Source organism: Ovis canadensis, chromosome 1 (assembly GCF_042477335.2).
Source record: "Ovis canadensis isolate MfBH-ARS-UI-01 breed Bighorn chromosome 1, ARS-UI_OviCan_v2, whole genome shotgun sequence".
Classification (NCBI taxonomy): Eukaryota; Metazoa; Chordata; class Mammalia; order Artiodactyla; family Bovidae; genus Ovis; species Ovis canadensis.
Genome location: NC_091245.1, coordinates 100,496,193 through 100,511,486, shown reverse-complemented (window position 1 = coordinate 100,511,486; position 15,294 = coordinate 100,496,193). Strand labels below are relative to the sequence as shown.

At 45.1% G+C, this 15,294-nt stretch overlaps 1 non-coding gene and 1 pseudogene across 1 annotated transcript; both read right to left on the bottom strand.

Annotated features, from left to right (window-relative positions):
* Nucleotides 1-211: 211 nt before the first annotated feature.
* LOC138431037 (U1 spliceosomal RNA) lies at nucleotides 212-348 on the bottom strand (annotated as a pseudogene).
* Nucleotides 349-5,770: 5,422 nt separating this feature from the next.
* On the bottom strand, nucleotides 5,771-5,843 carry TRNAV-AAC (transfer RNA valine (anticodon AAC)). Its single transcript has one exon. It is a non-coding gene; the product is annotated as a tRNA-Val (tRNA).
* Nucleotides 5,844-15,294: the final 9,451 nt, after the last annotated feature.

Sequence of the window (15,294 nt, the reverse complement as noted above, 5' to 3'; positions counted from 1 at the left end):
GCAGCACCCCCGGAACCAATTGCTGCAGTTTACTAGAACTCGAGCCCACCAACAAACCCACGGCATTTTTCCACACTCAGTTTAGTTTACTAGAACTCGAGCCCACCAACAAACCCACGGCATTTTTCCACACTCAGTTTCAGGTGGTCACGTACAGCATCACCCCCACAGTTACACCAGGGGCGGTTTTCCTGCTTTTCCACAGACGAACCAGGGGAAAGCGCGAACGCAGTCCCCCACTACCACAAGTTATGCAGTCGAGTTTCCCACATCCGGAGTGCAATGGATAAGCCTCGCCCTGGGAAAACCACCTTCGTGATTATGGTATCTCCCCTGCCATGTAAGTATGAGTTTAATGCCTGCCGCCCCACCGCAACCTCATATGCCCTACACCGTACACACACGCTCACTTTCCTTCCCCCCCCACCCCCCCCCCCGCCCATCCCCGAGCCTTCTTGGCCCTTCCACACAGCGGATCCACGCACTTTCAAGCAAAAACTCCTCAGTTCTCTCCCACGCCACGGGAGACCATGTCGTGTTTAAGCACCAGATGACGGACCAGCAGCCCCTGCGCTCGGATATCTACATACGACACGCCCCGTCCGTGACATCACGGGAACCCGCGCTTCCCTCCAGCCCACGCCCCGCCCTAGTCCCCGCCTCCCTCCTCCCACGCCGTCCGGCCCAGCCAACCCGGCGGAGGGCGCCCTCTGGGGGGGCGTGACGTCCGCCTCCCGCTCCTGGGCGCGCGCGGCTGTCTGCCTCTTTTGTCCTGCCCAGCCCCGGTCTGGCGGTCGGCTGAAGCCTGTGCACCTTTTTTCAAATAACAGCGTTCAATGGGGAGAACGGAACATTTAGCAGTCCAGGGGAAACCGGTTCCTTTCAAATCCAGTTGTCTTTGTGATGTAGTATTGTGTGTATGTCTAGTAAAACGCACTAAGCGTCGCGACTGGCCGTGAACTTCTGTTCTTCAGAATTCAATGTCACTGATTGAGAATTTCACTTATGTTTGGTTCAAACATTTTTTATTAGTATTCCTAAATACCTTAGTTTACTCAGTAATTGATGTCTCAGTATCTTATTTTTTTTTGAAACTACCTAGTTAATTAACTTCCATCAGTTAAATCTCAGCACAACTCTAGGACTTTACCAAATAACTGGAAAGATCATTTGAAGCAGACATCTCTAAACTATAATTTAAGAGCTTACCCAGTGCTCTTATCTCATTTACATTTACTTTAAGCTTTCATCATATCAAGTTATTTTCCTCGCAAAAGATATAACAGGGTCTTATTTATTAAACCTAGGTACAATAAAGTTCAAAATTGGGAAAGGAGTATGTCAAGGCTGTAAAATATTGTCTCCCTGCTTATTTAACTTATATGCAGAGTACATCATGCAAAGTGCCAGGCTGGATGCCTCCCAAGATGGAGTCAAGATTGCCCAGAGAAACATCAACAACCTCAGATATGCAGATGATACCACTCCGATGGCAGAAAGCAAAGAGGAACTAAAGAGCATCTTGATGAAAGGGAAAGAGGAGAGCGAAAAAGTTGGCTTAAAGCTCAACATTCCCAAAACTAAGATCATGGCATCTGGTCCCATCACTTCACAGCAAATAGATGGGGAAAAAGTGGAAACCATGGCAGATTTTATTTTCCTGTGCTCCGAAATCACTGCGGACGGTGACTGAGAGCCAGAAGAATCGACGGTTTCGATTTGTGGGTGCTGGATAAGACTCTTGAGAGTCCTTGGGACAGCAAGGAAATCCAACCAGTCAATCCTAAAGGAAATCAACTCTGAGATTAACCAAACTATGCAGATGACAACACCCTTATGGCAGAAAGCGAAGAAGCGCTGAAGAGCCGCTTGATGAAAGTGAAAGAGGAGGTGAAAAAGTTGGCTTAAAATTCAACATTCAGAAAACTAAGATCATGACATCTGGTCCCATCACTTCATGGGAAATAGATGGGGAAACAGTGGAAACAGTGACAGACTTTATTTTTTGGGGGGTTCCAAAATCCCTGCAGATAGTGACTGCAGCCATGACATTAAAAGATGCTTAGTCCTTGGAAGGAAAGTTATGACCAACCTAGATAGCATATTGAAAAGTAGAGCTATTACTTTGTCAACAAAGGTCCGACTAGTCAAGGCTATGGTTTTTCCAGTGGTCATGTATGGATGTGAGACTTGGACCGTCAAGACTGCTGAGTGCCAAAGAAATGATGCTTTTGAACTGTGGTGTTGGAGGAGACTCTTGAGAGTCCCTTGGACTGCAAGGAGATTCAACCAGTCTATCCTAAAGGAGACCAGTCCTGGGTGTTCATCGGAAGGACTGATGCTGAGGCTGAAACTCCAATATGTTGGCCACCTCATGAGAAGAGTTGACTCATTGGAAAAGACTCTGATGCTGGGAGGGATTGGGGGCAGGAGGAGAAAGGGACGACAGAGGATGAGATGGCTAGATGGCATCACAGACTCGATGGACATGAATCTGTGTGAACTCTGGGAGTTGGTGATGGACAGGGAGGCCTGGCGTGCTGCGATTCATGGGGTCACAAAGAGTCGGATACGATTGAACGACTGAACTGAACTGATTAAATTGAAATACTTTAAAATAGGAATAGAACCAAAAGAGCTCAATCATATAAAAGCATATTTATATATATTCTTCTCTCTGTTGATATACTTAAATGACTCCATCAGCATTTACCTACATTAACAGAAGTTACTTTTGAATTTAAGATGTTTCAAAATTTTACATATTTGTATTTTGTGCATTATCTGAAATTTTAAAAATAAATCTATATAGTTTAGGGGCTTCCCAGGTGATACTAATGGTAAATAACCCACCTGCCAATGCAAGAGACACAAGAGATGTGGGGTCTATCCCTGGTTCAGGAAAATTCCCTAGAGGAGAGTATGGCCACCCACTCCATATTCTTGCCTAGAATCCTCTCATGGTCAGAGGAGCCTGGCAGGCTACAGTCATTGGGGTCCAAAAGAGTCAGACAGGACTGAAATGACTTAGCATGAACCGATGCACCTTTTGCTACAACTTAGAATAATTTAAAAATAGATTTGAAGGAAAACATGCAAAGAAGATAACAGTAGTTCCTTCCAGGAAGTGGGACTATGGATGACTGCTTAGTTTCTTCTTTAGATATATTTAATATTTTTAATTAAAAAAATTAATGACCTGGTAGTGAAAGAACAGAAGAGTTATGGAAGAGGTATTAGAAAGGTGAGAGGAAAGGATAAAAGGGAGGGAAAATCTAGTTCTTGCAGAAGGTGTGTTTAAGTTGGGGATTCAAGGGGAGCAGCTCTTGGAATAAGAAAAGTGTTTGCTAGGCAAGTGGGTCATGAGGATACTGCAGTTTTACTTGTGTTATGTGACTCCTCCTTGGTGTTTTGTCAAAGAAATATACAGTCTTAAATTTCTTGCCAAACATTTTTACCATTTGTGTTCCTCTTTGATGGGCACTATATCCTGTGGAGCCAGGCAGGCTTCCAGTTCAAAATGCTGATTTCAGATTCCCACTCACTGACTGAGTGACTAGACGAGTGGTTTAACTTTCCATGTCTCAGATTTCTCATATGTGAAATGAGGATGATATGATAGAAGCCTGTTGAAGGAATAAAGTGAGTACGCCCATGTAAAACTTGTAGACCATGCCTGGGCACATGGCACCTTGCATGTCATCATTGAGTGTAAGATCTTGCATTTTGGCACTGCACTGCATAAAGTCTGGGTGCGATTTTAAGTTACTGATACCTTACAGTGGCAGTGGTAGCCTCCTGGGCTAGTGGGATCTGCCAGTTTACTAGTTCGTCTGATCAGTTCATCAAAAGAACAGTAGTCCAATTCCTTGCTTCAAAAATCCCCCAATAAAAAAAAAAAATTAAGGTTTTACAGTGGAAAACCATCTTACACGTGACTCAAGACCCAGAATTTTATATATTTATGACTATGTAAAAATTTAAAGTTAAAATATAAGCAATGCACCTTACTATGTATATATGTGTGTATACACACACACACACACATACACACATACACACATGTGAATGATACCAAATTACATATACCCCAAAGAGTACTCCACTGGCCCCAGTCAGGTTCCCACTCCCACTCCCCCATCAACATAACCACTTTCACTGACTGCTTGGCTATTGATCTCCTTATCTCTAAATAAATATTGATATTGGCACTCAGATTTTCCAGTTTCCCACCCAGACCCTGAAGACCAGCCTGCAAAGAGGAAAGTGAATTTGTGTGTTTCCTTGCCCCACCAGTCATCTCTAAGGTAGCCCATAGGTCTGCATTCACCTGCAAACCCACACTGCCCACCTCGCCCTTCCTCATGGAACAGGCAAAGGAAAAAGCCAGAACAAATGCCAGGCCAGCAGCTTTGCAATTTGGGGTGAACCGGATTCCTGGACACCTCAGTAAAGGGTGGGCGCGGCTCCTGAGTAAGGCGCTGCGATGCCCCAACGCTGCGATGGCTCCCACCGCTGTACCAGCCCGCTCCTCTCCCTTCCAGTCCTTTTCTCTCTTCTGGCTCATTCTCTGTTCTCTCCTGCTCTTGTCCTTCCTCGGCCTCACACCTTTCTTTTCTCGAAGTCCAAAGACAGGTAAAGCCTTTAACTGTGTGGATCACGACAAACTGATCTCTTTCCAGCTGCAGCCACATGGACCACAGGCACTAAACCTCTGCCCAGAAGCACAAATGGTCGGATGAAGGAATAGCAAACACCAAGAGCCAGCAGCTTCCTTCGGGGGCCCCTCGGCTCCAGTTCGGGGCGACTCTTGGGCGCAATGCGCGGCGGGGGCGCTCTGGTGACCTTCTGCCCTAGGAACATCTCGGCTTCCCGATGGGAAGGAAAAGGCTGAGTGGACTCCATCTCTCCAGCTGTCTGGAGAAACGCCGTGCTACGGACACACTATTAGGCGAAAACTGCATACTGCGAAACACAGGTGGCTCTGCCTAGGTCCCTAAGTATGCTTGCTTTCGGTGCGAGGGAGGAATAAACTTCTCAGGTCTCTGTGGCACAATCAGTTAGCGCGCTTGGCTGTTAACCGAAAGGCTGGTGGTCAGAGCCCACCCAGGGACTTGTTTCACTATTTTAGAATGTAAACGATGTATGATTGCTTCTAGTCTGGGCAACCTCTCCCAAGCTCCACTACTACCCTACTCTACTGTGTCTTGTGACACATACACACACAGAAGGACGTACGACCAGATAGTACCTGATCCGCAGAGAGGATCTCTGCAGAAAAGCAGGTTGACTGGGAATCCTAGAATTCATGAAAGAGTAGGCTCATCATCATCACCCTGTAAACTCCTTTTACCAATGAAGTTTCTTCCACTGTTAGTAGTAGTCTCTATTTCACTTTTTCCATATATTTTTCTGAATAATTTTGTTCTATTCTTTTCCTCCATTTTTCATTCATTGAATCATAGAAAAAGCAAGAGAATTCCAGAAAGACATCTATTTCTGCTTCATTGACTCCGCTAAAGCCTTTGTTGGGATCACAACAAATTGTGGAAAAGTCTTCAAGAGATGGGAATACGAGACCACCTTACCTGCCTCCTGAAAAACCTGTATGCAGGTCAAGGAGAGATGAAACCAGTCAGGAAAGGAAATCAACCCTGAATATTCACTGGAAGGACTGACGGTGAAGCTGAAGTTCCAAGCCTCACTCCACGCAGCAGGCCTTCATTTTGTGTTTAAAATATGAATCTAAAAGCTTGCAAAATAGTCGAGTTGTTTCCGCCCGGTTTCGAACCGGGGACCTTTCGCGTGTTAGGCGAACGTGATAACCACTACACTACGGAAACCACATGGTCACTTGTGTCTAGTGACATATCCAAGAATTGTATGTTTGAACACACCTGACCTCCAAATTTCAAAGGAAGAGGACTCTGGAAACACAGGCAATCCATCCAGTAAGGATCTGCAGTTCCTGAAAGGGGCTGATTTAGGGTTCCACGCCTCTCCAGCAGCGATGTCCCTGTGTGCCAGCTGTGCGCCCAAGCGCAGAGGTCGCCCCCGCTGAGTCCTCAGTTTTCAGGAGCCCTAGCAGCCAGGGGAGTTAGGTGAGTCTGATCCCCAGGAGGCCCACGTCCTGCAAGGTCGACGCAGCCCTTCCAGGCTGCGAATGAGCGCTTTAGAGTCCCTTTTCATGGCGCCAGCGGGCAGCGAGCTCGATGCTTTAAAGTCCATTCGTGAAACGAATGACACGCCCTCTCCCCTGACCTGCCCTCCCCTCTGACCTGCCCTCCCCTCTGCTCCGATGCGCCTGACCCGTGCGCTCTCTCACAGCCCTTTCACAGCACCTCTTCTACGGCGCCATCCGGCACTGAGCGGGGCTGGGGGCAGGGGTTCCTCAGGAGCCACTGAGATAATACAAGACTTGCATCACATTTTCACGTTTAGTAGGAAGTGCAGCAAAGGCTGAGGCTCAGGTCATTTGCTGCACTCATTTGCCGACCTGACCCCGCATAAAGCCGTGGAGGAGCCAGGCGCAGTCCACGCAGATCTGACAGTCTTCATTCCTTTCTCATCAAACTTGAGATTATTCTTGAAGGACAGCTTTGCTTTACATTTTACAACGCCTGAAACGTCTTCTGTTTGTCTTTTATAATTTTCCAGTTCAACATTTCATGGAGAGTGAATTTTAACAGAGAGGTAAAGGCGGTTTTCACCTTACAGCAGGCAGAGTTCCTTTTCGCTGAAAAACTTTAATCCAATGTTGTCTGTATGTCTGTCTGTCTCTGGTTTCCTTTAGAAATAAAGCTTCTCAAGTTTAGGGATGCATGTGCAGTTTTCTCCAGTAGTAGCTTTTCTCCTTTTCTTAGTGCAGCGGTCACTGCGTTTCCTTCCCGTCTGAGGTTCCGGGGCTCAAACCCCAGGAAGGCGCACCCAGGGTGCGCACCGGCCCCAAGGACCGCGGGGCTCCGACTGATTCCGCGTGGATTCCGAGTGAGGTCTAGAGGTCTGAGCCCCCAAAGAGGCGGACTTGAAAATAGCTTTAGATCAGGTCTTTCATGAGATTTCCTCCCCTGCAGGTCCTAGCTTTCACCTCCCATGTCCAGAGGAGGGGGTTCGTCGTCGTTCTGTCGCGTCCGGCGTGCTGCCATCCCACTTGGACCGGACGAGGATGCAGTGGTCCTCTCTAGGTCAGGGTGGATGCACAGCGGGCTCCCGAGGGACCACAGACACACAGCGCCCTGCAGCATCAGGGGACGGGGCAGGGGTCCAGAGTCGGCGATTGGAGCGCGCTGAAGGGAAGGATCCATCCCCTGCCACCGACGAAATGCCCAGAAGAGAGACGCAGCCCAAGACAAAGCGCAACACCGGCTGCCTCACACCTCCATCAGAGGTTCTGCCTCATCCTAGGCCGGTCAAAGCAAGCGCGGCAGATCGTGGGGGAAGACCTGCAATCCAGGTGTAGTGAGAGGTCAAGCTCTCTTCCCGAACCTATTTCCTTGTGAAGCAGGGGCCACTTGGTTCTCAGCCGGTGAAGAGCGTGTCAGTCTACTCCGTGAACTCTGTCCTGACTCCCGGGCCTCCCCTGATAATGGCAGGAGGACCAACTGCTTTTCCTCTGCGACCAGCTGAATCTGCAGAGCCTGACCCTCTTCACCTTTGGGTCTTTGGCTCGAGCCCTGGGGGAGAGTTGAATTCGTTCCCTTTTCTTCTCTGACCTCAAATCTGTTTGTCCCACTTGTGGGCCAGGCTGATGCGAAGCTAAGTTTCTTCACAAGGGATGAAATTCTTGGTTTTCAGAGAGATAATAGATGTCACCAGTAAAGACAATGTAGGGCCCAGATGAAAAGGTGAAGGGATATCAGGAGGTAAAAGTATCCTGCAGTCAGCCTTGTCCTGTCCCCTCCTTGGATTCAGACTGTGGCTTGTTCTGCAAGGTGACTCAGAGCAGAGAAAGGAGGAGGGCTGGTTGTAGGGCCCATTGGGCTTTCAGGTGATAAAGAACTCCTCCCAAATTTCTTCAGTTCAGTTGCTCAGCCCTGTCTGACTCTTTGCGACTCCATGGACTGCAACACTCCAGGCTTCCCTGTCCATCACTAGTTCCTGAGTTTGCTCAAACTCATGTCCATGGAATCGGTAATGCCATCCAACCATCTCATCCTCTGTCATCCACTTATCCTTCGGTTCTCAAGCTTTCCCAGCATCAGGGTCTTTTCCAAAGAGTCAGCTCTTCACATCAGGTGGCCAAAGTATTAGAGCTTCAACTTCAGCATCAGTTCTTCCAATGAATATTCAGGACTGATATCCTCTATGTTTGACTGCTTTGATTTTCTGGATGTCCAAGGGACTCTCAAGAGTCTTTTCCAACACCACAGTTAAAAGCATCAATTAATTCTTTGGTGCTCAGTTTTCTTTATAGTCCAACTCTCACATCCACACATTATTATTGAAAAAACCATAGCTTTGGTTAGATGGACCTTTGTTGGCAAAGTAACGTCTGTTTTTTAACATGCTATCTAGGCTGGTCATAACTTTTCTTCCAAGGAGCAAGTGTTTTCTAATTTAATGGCTGCAGTCACCATCTACAGTGATTTTGGAGCCCGAGAAAATGAAGTCTCTCACTGTTTCCACTGTTTCCCCATCTATTTGCCATGAAGTGACGGGACTAGATGCCATGATCTTTGTTTTTTGAATGTTGAGTATTAAGCCAGCTTTTCCACTCTCCTTTTTCACTTTCGTCAAGAGGCTCTTTACTTCCTCTGTGCTTTCTGCCATAAAGGTGGTATCACCTGCATATTTGAATTTATTGATATTTCTTCCAGAAATCTTGATTCCAGCCTGTGCTTTATCTAGCCTGGCTATTCACATGATGTACTTTGCATAAAAGTTATATAAGTAGGGTTATAATATACAGCCTTGGCATACTCATTTTCCAATTTGGAACCAGTCCATCGTTTCATGTCATGTTCTAACTGCTGCTTCTTGACCTGCATACAGAATTCTCAGGAGATGGGTAAGGTGGTCTGGTATTCCCATCTCTTAAAGAATTTTCCACAGTTTGTTGTGATCCACACAATCAAAGGCTTTGGCATAGTCAATAAAGCAGAAGTAGATGTTTTTCTGGAATTCACTTGCTTTTTCTATGATCCAAAAGATGTTGGCAATTTGATCTCTGGTTCCTCTGCCTTTTCTGAATCCACCTTGAACATCTGGATGTTCTTGGTTCACATACTATGGAAGCCTAACTTGGAGAATTTTGAGCATTACTTTGCTAAATATGAGATAAGCACAATAGTTTAGTAGTTTGAACATTCGTTGGTATTACCTTTCTTCAGGATTGGAATGAAAACTGACCTTTTCCTGTGGCCACTGCTGAGTTTTCCAAATTTACTGGAATATGAGTCCAGCACTTTAACAGCATCATCTTTTGGGATTTGAAATAGCTCAGCTGGAATTCCATCATCTCCACTAGCTTTGTTTGTAGTGATGCTTCCCAAGGTCCACTTGACCTCAAACTCTAGAATGTCTGGCTCTAGGTGAGTGATCACACCATTGTGGTTATCTGTGTCATGAAGATCTTTTTTGTACAGTTCTTGTGTATTCTTGCCCCTTTTAAAAATATCTTCTGCTTCTGTTAGGTCCATACCATTTCTTTGCACAAAATGTTCCCTTGGTATCTCTAATTTTCTTGAAGAGATCTCTAGTGTTTCCCATTCTATTGTTTTGCTCTATTTCTTTGCATTGATCACTAAGGAAGGCTTTCATATCTCTCCTTGCTATTCTTTGGAACTCTGCATTCAAATGGGTATATCTTTCCTTTTCTCTTTTGCCTTTAGCTTCTCTTCTTTTCTCAGCTACTGCTAAGGCCTCCTCAGACAACCATTTTTCCTTTCTTTTTCTGTCCCCCTGTTTCTTGGGCCAAGGAAAATATAAGTGCACCTGCTGCCACAACTTCCACCCTGCTTTGTATTTCTTGAATGGGAATGTAGATCTCAGGAAAAGGGAAGTTCTGTTTCCAGCCAGGACCTTTGGCATGTGAGGCAAACGTGATAACCACTACACTTTGGAAACAAGGCCTGTATTTTGCTTGATGATATCTATGTCCATGTAAACCTCTGGTACTGCCCACCTTCTCCTGGTCACCAGTCTTTCAAACTGAAGAATGAACCTGGAACCACCAGTGATATGTCAGACGAGGAGACTGCAGCTCCCAAGAGGCCCTGCTCTAGGGCTCCTCCCTTCCTCCTGAAACCAGGACCCTTGAGCACCCAGAGTCTGGCTTCCAGATCCCACACCCAGTGCAGAGTCTCCAGTCCCACTGCTATGCCCCTGAGAGCAGCGGTTGGCCCAGTGGATGCCTCAGCTCCGGGAAGCTACAGGAGTGGGGTTATCTTTGTTTGAACCTGAGGGAGCCTGTCGCACAACAGTGTAGACCCTGCTCCTCCAGTGCTGTGGACCCGCACTTGGGCTGCCCTGTTCATCACGCAGGGAGTCGGTGGCCTTGGCTCTCAGAAATGATCAGAGCTTTGAATTCACTCAGGAACCATACAATCTGCTCTTGTCGCCCTCCACTCTTCTCCCAAACTTGAAGTTCAGGCAAGTCAGTGAACTGCTTCTGGTCAGTTACTTGTTCAATTAGCAAGGCCCAGGTGCTTTACGGTAGCTTGATAGTTGAAAAGCAAACATCAGAGTGCTGAAACCTTTGGGATTCTGTCTTCAGAAAGAAAAAAGGAAGGGGATGAGGAGGCCCCCAACTGAGACGTGGGTTCCCAAATATCACTAAGGACCGCGGATTCAGGAAAGTGGATGGCCTCAATGGATAACGCTATCAGGGAAGGCCCCAGGGCTCCAAGCAAAATTTTGGGTCTTTCCCCTTCCACCCCTGTGACAAGGGTGTTTTCCCATCTTATCTGATGCTCTGTTTGCTCAGACCAAACACACTTCTCTTTGACACCAGTCCTTCATACCATACTGCCAACTTGTCAGAAAATCCCATTTTTCTTTGATTAGTTGCACATTTTGATACACATAATCTTTTTCTTGGTCTGATTTCCTCCCTTAACTTTCCTCATAAAGGCGTGGAGATGGATTCAACTCGAGATCTAGCTCCGCTAAAAGTTGAGGGTTTGAGAATTTTAACCTCCAGTGTGTGGCCTGGGCCACGATTGAGACTTCCCTTGGCCAGCCTGGTCAATATTGGCCTCTCTCTGACCTGTCCTCCAGGGCCAGGGGCAGGGCCAGGCTGCCTCAGGCAGCCCCTGTCACCAGGTCTAGAGCCCCACAACTTGTGTGGAGCCGGTGGAGAAGCTCCGGAGGGGGCATAAATTCAAATTGCCCGGAGCCGGCGAGGCGCAGGTGAGCAGTGCACCTGGGTACACACAGCGACTTTTGGTTCTGAGAGAGCCGGTGCCCTCCCGGCCCCCTGGCTCTGATCCCGCGGGCAGTAACCTCCGGGCCAGAAGAGACCAGTAGGGGAAGGGCAGCATCTCCTTCAAGCCCTGTCCAGTCAGCACCCAACAATGGTCTTGAAGAGACACAGTGAGAAGTGGTAATAGATTAGGGGAAAAGAAGAAATCCTTGGTGATTTCCTCATCGAAACACCTCATGAGGATGAAGTGGGAGCCTGCAGGGACCCAGTCCTCCTGGCGCTGGTGAAGGCCAGTCTAGTTCCCACCAGCTGCTGGAGCCAAAGCAGACAACCTTGGGCAGGTGACCAGTGAGTAAGCAGTCCTTCCTCCTCCCCAGCTGTATTGCACTTGAACTTGCGGCACTGGAGCGTGTCCCCCTTGGCTTTTGATGGATTCCAAAGATGTAACAGGCAGGTTTCTATCTTTTTTTATAAATTTTTTTCTCCAGCTTTATTGAGATATAATTGACATATAACACTGTGTGAGTTTAGGGTGTGCAGCATGTTGATTGGATACAGTTATATATGGCAAAATGATTCCCACCAGAGCATTAACTAGCACCTCCATCCCATCACATAATTTCTCATTTCTTTTTTGTGATGAGAATATTTACAATCCAGTGTCTTGCATCTTTCAAGTACACATATAATGAAGTGCTTCGACAAAGTTTACACCCAGGTAACTGACACCTTAAGATGTGACAAGAATTCCTTGGCAGTCTAGTGGTTAGATCTTGGTGCTTTCACAGCTGTGGGCCAGAGTTTGTGGAACTAAGATCCCACAGTCTGTGTTCAGTCATGCACACTCAGTCATATCCAACTCTTGTGTGATGCCGTGGACTGTAGCCCACAAGGTTCCTCTCTTCACGGGATTTTCCAGGCAAGAATATTGCAGTGGGTTGCCATTTCCCTCTCGAATAGCAGATTTCTTTTTAACATACTTATTAAGGGCTTCCCTGGTGGCTCAAACGGTAAAGCGTCCGTCTGCAATACAGGAGACCCGGGTTTGATCCCTGGGTTGGGAAGATGCCCTGGAGAAAGAAATGGCAGCCCACTCCAGTATTCTTGCCTGGAAAATCCTGTGGACGGCAGAGCCTGGTAAGCTACTGTCCACGGGGTCTCAAAGACTCAAACACAACTGAGCCACTTCACTTCACTTCATTAAGGTTGGTAGTGGCTGGTGGCTAGATCAGCCTTTATTTGCTGATATGGCAGGTAACCGTTATCATTCACTTTCCTCCTCTCTCCCTTTTGATCTCATTTGTTTGGCTGCACCTATTGGATTCTGTGGGCAAGAAAGACCTGGAAATGCTGGTTGTCAGGGTCAACCTCAAGCACACAGATCAGGGGCAAAAGGTAGACAGGAAACCAAGAGCAGCAGAGAACATTTAGCCCAAATGTAATGAGCCCAACATCTGAGGGGCCTCCTTTTAGTCCTGATGCCACCACTAACCTTCCATTTGACCTTGGGTCAACTCCAGTTTGCTAGGTCAATTTTGTAGGTGTCATGTGAAAGAAATAATAAGTACTTCATAAAGCTGTTGTGTAGATTAAATGAGATAATCAAGTACTACAGCTGGCACAGCATGTGGCTAATATTAAGTATGTTCCGTAAGAAACAATCAAAGATAAGCTGGTACTTCAGTCTTTTGTAACATTTGAGTTAATTTTTTAAACATTTCAATAATTATTTTCTTTATGAATGTAACATCCATTTGCAAAATAAACTCATATTAAAGAATTAAAAATTTTACATGGAATTTATAAAATATATGCCCACAGAAGGGATTTGCTTATAGTAACTTTGTTCATAATAGTTCCCAAATTGAAAACCATTCAAATGTTCATCATGAGGTTAATAGATATAGTTGTGATATATTCATTCAAAGGAATGATACCCTTCAATAAAATGAAACAAATTTCTGATATATGGCAATGATATGGATTAAAACATCACCCTGAGTGATGAAAAGAGTACATACTCATGCGGAGCCACCTATGGGAATTACTAGATGAGGCAAACTAATCCCTAGTGACAAGAACTAGATCACTGAGCCCCTGGGACAGGGAGTGGCAGGGGGTTGATGGCAAAGGGGCTCAAGGGGATATTTTGGAGTGCTGGAGATGTTCTTGAACTGGGTAGTGGTTCCATGGGTACATTCATTTGTCAAAAGTCATCAAACTTGAAATGGATACATTGTATTATTTTAAAATTATATCTTAAGAAATTATATTTTTTAAGTAATGAGAAAAATTATTCCAAATTTTAAGTGCTTGATTAAATTATAATCATTGTTGTTATTATTACTAGCATTAGAGTTCTGTCAGAAATGTATCTCTCTTAAGATAAACAAGTTGAAAGTTCAACAGTTTCTTTATTTTTGTTTTTTTTCCATTGAATTTATGCACTATTAATTGGGAATACTTTAAAATACTTTAAATACTTAAATACTTAAAAATAGGTCTTGTCTTTACAAGGGTTGTGTAATAATGTATCCTGCCTGAGGGCAGTCTCAGATTAAACCTTCTGGCTAATTCTGTTATCTTAAAATGTAGACTATGGGAGTAGGTCTGGTGAGATCTTTACAACCTCCAGACATTCTTTGGATTCATTGGAGAGTATATAACTCCATTGCTAACACTAGCAATTGGGTACTCTTTCTATCCCCTTCTGATGTCTATGTCAGAAGCTTTACTCTATCTCCTTTATACTTTAATAAAACTTTATTACAAACACACACACACACACACACACACACACAAAAGAAATGTATCTCTCTTAAGATAAACAAGTCAAAAGTTCAACGGTTTCTTTATTTTTGTGTTTTTCCATTGAATTTATACACTATTAAATGGGAATACTTTAAAATAGGAATAGAACCTATAAGAGCTCAAATATAAAAGTTTATTTGTGTATATTCTCTCTGTTGATATGCATAAATGACTCCATCAACATTTACCTACATTAACAGAAGTTACTTTTGAATTTAAGATGTTTCAAAATTTTACATATTTGTATTTTCTGCATCATTTGAATTTTATAGAATAAACATGTATACTTTAGGGGCTTCCCAGGTAATGCTAATGGTAAAGAACCCATCTGCCAATGCAAAAGACACTGGAAATCTGGGATCGATCCCTGGGGCAGCAAGATCCCCTGGAATATTTCACTCCAATATTCTTGCCTGGAGAAGCCCATGGACAAAGGAGCCTAGTGGACTACAGTCCATACAGTCCAAAAGTGTCAGACAGGATTGAAGTTACTGAGCATGCACCCACGCACTTTTTGCTAAAACTTGGAAATTTAAAAATAGATTTGAAGGAACATATGTAAAGATGTTAACAGTAGTTCATTCCAGGAGGTGGGACTATGGATGACGGCTTATTTTCTTCTTTATATGTATTCAACATTTTTACATTAAAAAAATGAATGACCTGCATATGGTGACTGCAGCCATCAAATCAAAAGACTCTTGCTCCTTGAAAGAAAAGCTATGACCAATCTAGACTGCATATTTAAAAGCAGAGATATTACTTTGCCAACAAAGGTCCATCTAGTCAAGATTATGGTTTTTCCAGTGGTCATTTATGGATGTGAGAGTTGGACTGTAAAGAAGGCTGAGCACCAAAGAATTGATGCTTTTGAACTGTGGTGTTGGAGAAGGCTCTTGAGAGTTCCCTGGACTGCAAGGATATCCAGCCGGTCCATCCTAAAGGAAATCAGTCCTGAATATTCATTGGAAGGCCTGATGCTGAGACTGAAGCTCCAATACTTTAGCCACATGATGGGAAGAACTGACTCATTGGAAACAACCCTGATGCTGGGAAGGATTGAAGGCAGGAGGAGAAGGGGACAACAGAGGATGAGATGGTTGGATGGCATCACCAATTCA